This window comes from Octodon degus, unplaced genomic scaffold (assembly GCF_000260255.1).
Source record: "Octodon degus isolate 3935 unplaced genomic scaffold, OctDeg1.0 scaffold00027, whole genome shotgun sequence".
Classification (NCBI taxonomy): domain Eukaryota; kingdom Metazoa; phylum Chordata; class Mammalia; order Rodentia; family Octodontidae; genus Octodon; species Octodon degus.
Genome location: NW_004524603.1, coordinates 15401776 through 15413488, shown reverse-complemented (window position 1 = coordinate 15413488; position 11713 = coordinate 15401776). Strand labels below are relative to the sequence as shown.

The window sequence follows — 11713 nt, the reverse complement described above, 5'->3', positions numbered from 1 at the left end:
GGGGGGAGGAAGGGAGGGGAGCATGAGAGGGCTCAGTGTGAGGACCCTGGGTTCAATTTCCAATACTAAAAAACCTCTGGTTTATGTTGAACTAAAAAGTTCCTGCGGGTAAATGAACAAATGAAAGCCACGTGTGCCTTCTTCCGTTCTTGCTTGGGACTACAGTATATGAGAAAACAGATCCACGTCCCCACCTCCCACAGGCAGGGGCACAGGAACGAAAGCCACCTCCAAGAGGGCACACAGTCAGTCGTCAGACCAGCAGAAGGCTGAGTCGACAGAAGGAAAGGGATGCCTGAAGCCTTTCCCATCCCTCTATTTATGGGAGTCGCCTGGCTCCAGGAAATGCTGCGTCCCTTCTCTGGGGACACTGTAGGGAACAACCCAGCTGTCGTATCCTCCTCCTGGCCCCAGCAGCTCTGTCCCATGACTCTGAGGGGCACTGGGAACCCGGCAGGCAAAGGGCAGCACTCCTTAGTGCTGCCGCTTTAGGGCGGAAATTCAAAGAGGAAAGACTAAAAAAGAAAAACACACAAAGAAGGTATACAGTGAAGCTGGAAAGCCCTCTGCCATGGAGATGATCCTAAACATGACACAGGAAGGTGACAGGCAGGAAGCCAGGGCTGGAAATGACAACACCAGACCAGGCTCTGTGGCTTGCCTGGCCTCAGCTGCATGGTTGGCAGGGGCAGAACCCCGGATGTGGCCCCATCCACAGCCGAGCTCCCCTCCCCCTCAGTGATGTCCCCATGCAGCTGAGCCTGGAGGCCCCAGCACACTGGGCATGCGTGCTTCCTTGTCACACCATTGCTGTCTTCCTGGCCTCCACACCCCAGAGTGGTTTCGGGGATTAGTTTTTTGTTTTGCCTTAGAAGTGAGAAATGTTCTTTGTTACTAGGATGAAAAATTCATATGCACACACTAAGGCCAGGGATGTACCCCTGGGAAGAATCCTTGCCCAGCGTGCATGACGCCCTGAGTTCAGGTTCAGTACTGCCAAAAAGCAAAAGATCTGCCCCACCATGGCCCAGTGAAATCAACCATAGGCTCCAATTCAGTGCTTCTCCTTTCTGCCTTTACCTTTCCTTTCCTCTCTCACCTACTCCACCCCCCACTCTTTTTTTTTAGGGAAGTCTACAGGGTGTTCAGGGTCTTACTACTAGGGACTCGTAGTGATCCGCCCATTTACAGCCTCCCAAGAGCTGGGATTACATGTGTGCACCACCACGCCCAGTCTCAATTGCCATCTCAGTGCGCCACGGGGGCAGGGCTGGCATGCTCCCTTCTTTTAATTTCATTTATTTTATTTTGGGGGACAGTACTGGGGAGCAAATGCTGGGCCTCGCAAATGCTCCACAAGTGCTGTACCAGTGAGTTACACCGCAGCCTTGAGAAAGTCTCACTGAGTTGCAGAGTAACCTGCAACTTTTTTTTTTAGAAATGGCCCCATTATGTAGTTGAGACTGGACTTGAGCTACGTAGCCCAGGCTGGCCTCAAACTCAGCGCTCCTCCAGCCTCAGCCTCCAGAATTCTGGGATGGCAGGTGTGTACCAACACAGTGCTAGCCTTGAATTTTTTTTTTTTTTTTTTTTTTTTTTCAGGGGGTGGATGAGACAGTCTTGCTATGAATTTAGGCTGGTCTTAAACTCACTTGGTAGCCCAGGCTGGCCTCTAACTCAAAGCAGTCCTCCTGAGTGCTGGAATCAGAGGTATGCACCACCAAGCCCGGCCTTCAGCCTTGAATTTTTGATCCTCCTGCTCCAGCCTCCTGAGTAGCTAGCTAGGATTATAGACAATGGCCACTACTCTTTGCTTATAAATAGATAAATTAGCTAAGTAGGTATTGTCCCCAGCTTCTATCTGTCCTGCTCTAGGAAAGAAAGGAGCCCTAGTGATGGCAGGGTCTGAACTAGTGAGAAATTGAGATAGAATTGTGGGTGAGGGGACCACCACCCAAAGAGACAGGAAGAGGCTGGACGAGGCAGTCAGTGCATGGGGGAACGCAGACCTCCCCAGTGCAGGCTGAGCAGGGCCGTTAGTCACACTCAGCCTTCACAGACCGGCACCCGCAGGAACCCTCGAGTGCCTCTCACAGCATGGGAACCTCCTCCAAGCAGTGACTCCGGGCCTTCGGTGGACTCAGGTGCCCCCAGCTTCTGTGCACACGCTTGTCAGTTGGAACCCTCTTCCATGCTATTCCCGAAATCCAGCTTGAACCCCAGCTTTTCCATAAAGCCTACACCCAGAGCTGAGGGTCCTTCTGGGTCCTTCTCCCTTCTCTGAATTTCTTTCTCTCTTTTCTTTTTTGGCGGTACCAGGGATTGAACTCAGGAACTTGCGCTTGCCAGGCAAGCATTCTACCGAGCTATCTCCCCGGTCCCCTCCTCTGCATTTCTACAGCAATCAGTAACTCAGGTACACTCATCATCTAAAGATTCCACATATTTATGTCTCATCATCTCAAATTAAGCAGTGACAATGAATGAATAGCTATCTTGAGTATTTACTATTTGGTAGGCAAGATGGTTTTGTTTTGTTTTTGCAGAACCAGGGATTGAACTCAGGCCCTTGAGCTTGCCAGGCAAGCACTCATTCTACTGAGCAGTCTCCCTGGCCCCCTTGCTTTGTTTTTTTGAGACAGGGTCTCCCTGTGCAGACAGGCTGGCCTCAAACTCCTCCTAGTGATCCTCCTGCCTCAGCCTCCCAAGTGCTGGGATTATAGCAGTGCACCACCACACCTGGCTTCAAAACACTTCACCTGTGACATGGCATTATCATACTCGCCCTGCCAGGGCCCCATTTACACAAGCAAATGCTTAATATTCCCTGCAGCTATGTAGATGTTGAATGAATCCAGGTCACCAGATTCAGGAGTCCAGAAGCCTAAACCCAGCCCAATGGCTGGAGCACAGTCCTGACTCCTGGATTCCCAGGAGGGACTCGGTGAATTGTGAAGACCTGATTTCACTGCAGGCAGCCAGCATCCGTGCATCCTTCAGGGATGCCCAGCCTGCACCGCCACATGGCCTCAGACACTGTTATCACGCTGCCTTTTGTGATCAGTTTTCCCCTTGCAGGCTTTCCTGGGGTTCCCATGAACCTAGCCTCATTGAATGGTACAGTTGAGGAGGGAGGCAGGGCCAGTGCGAGTGACCTGTGCCGGCCTCTGGGCACCGGGGGCTGGGGATGGTGGCCGTAGGGCTGGACCCTCTCCCTGTGGGCTTCTGCTCCTTCTTTCTACCCATGGGGCAGAGCAACGTCTGCAGGCCTGAATTCCAGCCAGCACCTTCAGCCAGCAAGCTCGGAGTGCCGTGTCCCCACTGCAGAGCTGGGCAACAGGAAAAAGGATGCAAGACCACGGGGAGCACAGAGCATGTGCCGCCAGCAGGAGCTCCAGTCCCAGCGCCCCCGGCCCTGCGGACGCCACTGTTGTCAGCCCTCACAGGAGGTCGCAGCTCCGAAGCACGGCGGGGAAGGGCGACGCCAGGAAAAGGATGACACCAGGCTGCACCTGACAAGGGCTTGGCACAGGGCTCAGGCATGAACAGGGCTCAGGAAGCCCCGGGCTGCCAAGGAGGAGTCTCCTGAGACTTGGTGTTAGTCATAGTCACTCTGGGTGCTGGGCCACTCACCCGGCCACGATCAACTGTGGTAAAGCTCTAAGCAGGAAGGGCCAAGCAAAAGAAGGGTGGAGGAAGTAGCCCCACCGCCGGGCCCTTGGCCCAAGTGCACTCAGCCATGGGTTCCAGCCCCAGCACTGGAAGAACAAATTCTCAAACACGTGACTGCTCCCAGAGTGCACTGCAAAAGCTAGGCTTAAATGTGAACTTTTAGGCAAGCCGACTCCTTCCCTCTGCAGCAGGAGGGGGCTCCCAGGACAGCACCAGCTTCCGGCCCCACAGATCACAAGGCTTGGGGGGGGCGCCACCCCAGGGTCACTCACAGGCCCTCCTCCTCCTCACTCTGTTTGTTTACTAGGTCAGCTCCGGTGCATTTGAAAATAATCAAACCAAGGATCCCAGCTACCCAGAAGGCTGAAGCAGGAGAATTTCATCTTGAAGGCTGGCCTGAAACAACTCAGCAAGACTGTGTTTCAAAATAAAAGTTAAAAAGGGGGTGAGGATACAGTTCAAATGGTTAAGCGCATGCAAAAGGCCCTTGCTTCAATTCCCAGTGTGGAAATAAAATTAATCTACAAGCCAAACACAGTATCTGCTGGAAACATGCCAATGTAAGGAAAGGTCTCTGCCCTCCAAACTAGAGATAAAAGACACAACCAACTTGCAGGCATAAGGGCCAGTGAAATAGCTCAGCAGACTAAGCACCTGCTTAGGCAAGCACTGGGGCCAGGGTTCAATCCCTGGCACCACATGGCACAAAGGCCCAGGCCCGGGCCCCACCCCAGGGTGCGCTGAGCTATGGACTAAGTCCAGGCGTGGTGGTACACACCTGTAATCCCAGCACAGGGGAGGTTGAAAACAGGAGGATCACTATGAGTTTGAGCTCTAACAATGAAAGGAAGGTGAGGGCTGGGGATATAGCTCAGCAGCATAAGTGCCTGTCTGGCAAGTGCAAGGTCCTGGGTTTGATCCCCAGTACAAAAAGATGTGGCCCGAGAACCAGAAACTAAAATCACCTTCTTTTTTTTTTTTGTTTCTTTTCTTTTCATTGTTAGAGCAGCAGCAAACAGTCAATGGGGACTGCTGGGTTCCAGTAGCTGGGAAAGGGAAGGTGTGAGGCCAGGTGGAAAGAGGAGGATGAGAAAAGTGCATGCTGTTCCTGTACATCGCTGTTCCTGTTCATCGGGGCTGGGCAGGCAAAGGGAGGGAGGAACCCAGACAGGAGGATGGAGGAGGGCCAGGGAAGTCCCCAGTCCCCAGTGAAAGGAGGGTCAGTCTCTGCTGCCCAAGTGCAGGGAGAGGGCCTGCATAGATTATCCCCGGGCTTTTTATTTTTGTTTTGTGAGAGAATACACTTCAGCCTGGCCTTGAATTCACTATGTAGCCCAGGCTGGCCTCCAACACACAGCGATCCTCCTGCCTCAGCCTCCCCAGTGCAAGGATTATGGGTGTGCACAACCACGCCCAGTCTTTTCATCAGCTGTGTAAATGTCCGAGGGTTAGAGGACTGGGGCCTGGGCAGCGAGGGAGGGGAGCTCTGTGCCGGCCTAGTCTCCGGTGTCCTGATGGGCAGAGAGCAGAGAGGAATCAAGAAGGCACAGAGTGGCTCCGTTTCCTCTCACGCAGGTGGAGGCTGCAGGGTCCCTCAGGGCAGGTGAGGCCAGCAGCCCAAGGATGGGAGCTGAGGGCTGGGAGGAGCACAGAAGGGAAGAGAAGGTCAAGTGTGAATCTAGCGCTGAGGCTGATCTCTCGCCTTGGTCTAGGTGTCCTTATCTGAGCCCTCTGAAGGTGGTGGCAGAACAGGAGCCTGGCTTTGGCTTTTGTTTGTTTTTTTGAGAGAGCATTTGTGTAGGCCAGCGTAGCCTCAAGCTCTTGGAGATGTTCCTGCCTCAGCCTCTGAGTGCTGGGATCACAGGTGTACGCCACCATGGCCATCCCTGGACTTCTGGTTTTTAAGAGATGGACTGGGACCCAGGCTGCCCTGCAAAGACTCGTCCTGCTGAACGCTCAGTGGCCAGCTGCTGGGCTTTGGGGATGGTCATCGGAGGGGTGGTGGTAAAGCGTGTATCTTGTCCTGCTGGGACAGCTTCCCTCCTCCTTGCTTCCTAGACGCCATGTGGTAGAGGCGAGTAGCCCTCCCTTGCCAGGAAGGACAGCTTGGCACCAGCTGCCCATAGCCTGGATCTTCTGAACCCCAGAACCAGAAATAACCCGCTCCCCCTCAACGGTGACCTTCCTATGTATTTTGTCACAGCAACAGAAAGCGCTCTAACAAGCAGGGTCCTGCTGTGTTCCCAGGCTGGCCCTGCGCTCCCGGGCTCAAGCAGTCCTCCTGCCTCAGCTCCCAAGTACCTGCGACTGCGGACGTGAGACACCTGCCTGGCTTCTGGACTTCTTTTAGTTCCCTGCTAAGCCCAGCATGGATTGTGGCCCACTAGGAAAGAGGCAAAAATATTCCTTGAGTGAGAAGGAAAGAACTAGAGCCGATCTCTTTGCCAGAAGATAAGACAACCAGAGCAGTGTCGTGTCTAAGGTGAAAACGCCACTTTCAAAGCGTGTAATAATGAGCCAGGTGTGATGGCTGGCACCTGTCATCCCAATACTCTGGAGGCTGAGGCAGGAGGATCACCATGCATTGGACCCCAGCCTGGGCTACACAGTGAGGCTGTCTGACGCGCACACACACACACACACACACACACACAGAGGCAGCAGCAGCAGCTCTCTCCTCCAACCTCTTCCCACCCAGCGAGGGGTACAAAGAGGGCACGAGTCCCCTTTTGATGTCCTGGGAGCCTGTTTATATTTGCAGAGTGTCACAAACACAGACGATGAAACAGACCAGATGGAGAAGATGACATTCGCCGCAAGATGCCAAGATGACCCTGCGGGTCAATGGCCACATGTGTCATTCTGAACCTGCACACCTCACCTACAGAGTAGGTGAGGACTCCTCCAGGTCCCCAGAGAGCCTGAGATGCTCTCTGGCAAAAGACACCCAGAGCCTGGGGACAGGAAGTGCCTGTTGGTGACCGAGGTGGCCAGGACTCTTCTTCCCCTGCCCCCGGAGGCGCAGGCGCTGTCTCAGGCTGCCCCTGTGGGAACCAGACCCAGCGTCCTGCTTCCGCCCAGTGTCCTGCTCCCTGGCCGAGCAAGGTCAGCTGTGCTAGTGACTTTTGTGTGGCCATCTGCTGAGGGCGGTCTGTATTTCCCAGCCATGGGAGAAGCACAGATAAGTGACAGAAATGGCCTGCTCACATCCTTCTGTTTGCAGGGAGGGACAAAGACAGTAGTATTCAGTTCTTTTTTTTTTAAATTTGTATGTGTGTGGGGGCTGGTGAGATGGCTCAGTGGTCTAAAGCACCTACTTAGAACAAGCTTAGCAAAGCACAGGGACTGCAGTTCAATCCCCCAGCACCACATGCCAGCCAGCCCAGCCCCCTGGTGGGCTGAGCTGGCCACGCACACACACACACACACACACACAGAAATAAATAAATAAATAAAAATTTGTGTGTGTGTGTGTGTGTGTGTCGCCAGCTCAGCCCACCAGAGGGCGGGGCTGGCTGGCATGTGGTGCTGGGGGATTGAACTGCGGTCCCTGTGCTTTGCTAAGCTTGTTCTAAGTAGGTGCTTTAGACCACTGAGCCATCTCACCAGCCCCAGCAGTATTCAGTTCTTTAAAAAAAAAAAAAAAATTCTGACACAGGGTTTCACTAAGTAGTTCAGGTTGGCCTAGAACTTGTGATTCTCCTGCCTCAGCCTCCTGGGGCCGGGATTAGATGTGTACCACCATACCTGGCAGTCCTCACTCCTGAGAGACTGAGGCTCACATGCCAGACCGCAGCCTACCTGCCTCCCCTGTCCACTCCCCAGACCCACTGGGACCTAAGGAAGGCAGAGGGACAGTGCCAAGTGCCTCCCTGGACACACCTGCTCACAGGGATGGACGGCTGTGGCCAATACTCAGCTGCCTATGCGGCCACAGGTGGGGCCCACAGAATGGCCAGGTTCAGCCCGTTTACACCAATTAACGACTCATTTTTATGGGTGTCCTGGCTGGCCTTGTGCTCCTCCCAGCTACACAGGAGACTGAGGCATGTGGACCCTTGGAGATGGGGGGGGGAACCCCTTCACTTTGTTCCTACCGTTGGCTGGTTAGAAAAGGGGGTCTGGGGCTCATTTCCCTTTAGTCCCCAGGGTTGCAAGCCAACGACAAATGAGGCGTCAGAGGGGACTCAAGGACAAAGCCACAGTCCTGGCCCAGCTGGTAAAAGGCCTGACTTCAAGGTACACTGAGCGCTGCCAGGTTAAATTTCTGTCCAGATCAGAGCTTGACTTTTTTTTTTTTTTTTTTTTTGTGGTACCTGGGATTGAACTCAGGCCCTTGCGCTTGCCAGGGAAGCACTTATTCCACTGAGCCATCTCCCCGGCCACAGAGCCTGACTTTAACACCAACATACAGACAGTGTGACTCCAACTTCGTGACACAGTGGCATCTATGAGACCACCCCATTGCAGATGGCTCAGTTTGTCCCCAGCCTCCTGATATGAAAGGGGATGCAGTGGCCTTGCAGTCTTCCAGCTGGGGTGGCCTAGGGACCACCGAGGCCAGCAGGCTCTGAGTGGAAGGAGGGAACAGGGCAGCCAGGTCCCTAGAGCCACTGCTGGAGACAGAATCCTTGCCCATGGTGCCCAGCAGGGACTGCACAGGATACACAGGGGACCTGGAGCACAGACTGTGGGACACAGGGCTGAGGGGGGACATTCCTGGTGACTTCATATGGGAAGCGGCCCAGCAATCCCTGCCACAGAGGTCCCACCCCATCTGTGACCCTGTCTGTGACAAGCCCTCTGCCCTCATCCAAGCAGCCCGTGCAGGGGTGGAGACTTGAGGTGGGGAGGTGGGGAGTGCTAAAATCCATATGAATTTCCCAGGCTGGTCTTCATCTTGGAATCCTCCTGCCTCAGCCTGCCAGAGTGCTGGGATTATAGGTGAGTGACAGCGCAAGCAGCCAAGTACCATAAGCACTTACAAAGAAAAACTGTGAAAATTACAAATAAGTAAAACTTACAGTAAAAAATACTAAGGCGCAAGGCACATTCTCAAGGGTTTTACTTTAATTGGTCAAGAGTAAGGCTCAGGTATCAGTTATTTTAAAAATGCCCCTTCCTGACATTTAAACATACATTCCAATGTGCAAATAGAAGTGTTAAGAAATTTGAGGGGACCAGGCATGGTGGTATACACCTATAATCCCAGCACTGAGGAGGAAGCTGAGGCAGGAGGATCTCTGGGAGTCTGAGGCCAGCCTGGGCTAATAGTAAGTTTAAAGGCAGTCTTAACTACAGAGAACCCTTCTCAAAAAAACAAAAAGAAATTTCATGGGTACTTGCCTAGCCTGAGTACCTGGTTCATCTACCAGAACCACCAAAAAAGAAAAAAAAAAAAAAAAATGGTACAGGGAGCAGAATGCCACACCTACTTCATGTTAGATCAAGGTGAGCTCAAGGCCAGCCTGGGCTATGGAGCAGGACCGTGCCTCAAAACCACAAAAGAACACTGTGCAGGCCGGGACAGTGTAGGGTTTGGAGGCCATCCTCAGCAAGGCATGGCCAAGAATCCACAGAAGCCCGGGAAGGCCTGCTGTCCCTTGCCCCACATCCCCACCACCAGCCTCCCTCGGCGGGGTCTCTGGCCTCCCCAACCTACTGCACTGCATGGGCCGGGCCTGACCGTGTGCAGAAAGGTCAGAACAGCACAGGAAGTGGATTGACCTGTCTGAACGCAGCGGAAGGCCGCCCCTGCTCTCTGGTGTCTCCTCAGGGTCTCTGGGCAGCGGCTCTCCCGACACACTGCACCCGGCCCCTCATGCAGCCCAGCAGCTCTGCCCAGCCACCCGCAGGCCAAGTGCCCTGTGCCTCCTTGCGTGGCCAGGCTGGAATTCTGGATGCTTAGCCTTCTATTCTTTTCCGGGGAAGTTTCGGATCCTCTCTTGGGGTTTCACTATGTAACTCAGGCTCTCCTTGAACGAATTAAGAAGCACAGACTGGCCTCAAACTCAGGATCCTCCTGCCTCAACCTCCCCGCTGGACACTCTGCCTTCTGCACCCAGGGAAGTAGATGATGTCACTTCTTGCCATGTGTGGGACCAGTCTCCACACTACAGGACCCCGAGGCCCTGTGGCCTAATGCCACACACCCACATCCTGAGCGACACTCCCACCCTTCTAACACTGTACTACAATGAAGATTTTTTGGTCTTATCTACATGTTTGTTTTGTTTATACAACGAAGACATTTTTTTCTATGTCTCTATCCAGTCTTTACATAAAGTTCCCGGATAAACTCCCAGCTGAGTTCAATTCCTGGAAAAATTCTATTCTGAAAATTAATCCGTATGCTTTCTGTTGTCCCCAATCCAAAACTCTACAATCCAGAATATTTTTGTTCCTAAACTGCCAGAAATCTTAGAGCCAAATTCACCGTCCTAGCGATGTAATCTGCTCAGTTCAGCCTTTAAATCCTCTACTGCCTTTGCTCTGCTTTTTATCCAGAGCTTTTGAGTTTGAAGTTTTAGTCCAAATTTCCTCACCCTGGGGCTGGTGAGATGGCTCAGTGGTCTAAAGCACCTACTTAGAACAAGCTTAGCAAAGCACAGGGACCACGGTTCAATCCCCCAGCACCACATGCCAGCCAGCCCTGCCCCCTGGTGGGCTGAGCTAGCCACACTCAAAAATAAATAAACAAATAAATAAATAATTAAAAAAAAAAAAAAAAAAACAAATTTCCTCACCCTGATCCCAAACCAGACGCCAGCACCTACCTCCTGACTTCTGGAACCCTTCTGTCTTTCCTGTTTGTTTGTTCTGAGACAAGGTCTCTTCACTAGTCCAGGCTAGCCTTGAACTCACTGTGGTGCCCAAGCTGGCCTCAAACGTACCCCTGCCTGCCTCAGCCTCCCTACAGCAGGCACCACAGGCCTGCACCACTGAGCCCCGAATGAAGATGGACTTCTGATCTTTCTGTCGCTTCTGACTTGGGGAACTCTTACTCTCAGCGCCTTCCTTGTACGCGCGCCCACACACGCACGCACACACACACACACACACACACACACATGCACGCCCTCCACCCTGGTCGTCCCCGCTTGCTTGATGACTCTGCCTGTGCTGTCCCCTCCGCAGGAAGCAGCCGTTCCCGCTTTGTTTCCCAGGCTCGGCCCAAGCCCGTCCCCCCTACCCCGACCGCCTAGTCCCTTGCTCCCCACTTGCAGGCAGGCCAGGTTGCGCGTTCCTGAAAGGAGGCGAGGCCGCGACTCGTCTGTCTCCGCAGTCGGGTAGAGCCGGAGCTCAGGTCTCCCGGCCCTCCAGCTTGCCCTCTCCGCGCGGAGCCCTGCTGGCCCGGCCGGGCCCCGCCTTCCTCCCGGGTCCCCCACCCAAGCCGCGGCCCGGGGCTGCAGCCCTCCCCGCAGGGCCGCTCGCGCGGGCGCGGATCCTCTTCCCGGGAACCGCGGTGGGCAGAGCGCGCACGGCAGCCCGGGCCGTCGGCAGCTCCGTGTTGCACAAGCAGCAGTCCGCGCCCAGCGGGGCGAGGCGGGGTCTCCGCGCTCCCTTCTCCATCTTGGCCCAGGAGGGGGCTCTGCTGGCTTCCCGACTTGCGGCCCCAGGCCCGGGCCCCGGCGTGGTTCCGCTCGGAACACACTCACACCCTGCGCGGTGCGAGCGACGCGCCCCTGGGATCCTTCAGCTCCCCACTCTCTCCAGGGAGAAAAGTGAGGACTAAGATCCCCTCCTCTCTACCTTCCAACTCCAAAATCTGAGAACTTGCGGTCGCGGGGAAGGGGTGGGGGGCCAGCTGCTAGTTCCCGCGCGCTCCTTCTGGCTCTCCGGGGCCCCGCGACCGCGAGTCTCCGAGGCGCGGGACTGGACTTCCAGGCTGGGCCCTGGGACCCCCATCCCGAAGGCTGCGACCGCGCCCGGTCCAGGTCCCCACCCTGCCCCGGGGCCCGGACGCGGACCCGGACTCACCTCCGCGCGGGCGGCTCCTGGGAGCACCTCGGGGCCGGCGGGCGGCGAGCCCCCGGGCGCC

General features: G+C 54.8%; 1 protein-coding gene across 1 annotated transcript in view; it reads right to left on the bottom strand.

The window, feature by feature from the left end:
- Positions 1 to 11713, bottom strand: part of Dennd2a (DENN domain containing 2A) — an 83477-nt gene extending 71764 nt beyond the window's left edge. Inside the window, exon 1 of the mRNA XM_023712760.1 lies at positions 11653 to 11713. The gene's annotated coding sequence lies outside the window, so the exon portion shown is untranslated. The remainder of the gene's footprint in view (positions 1 to 11652) is intronic.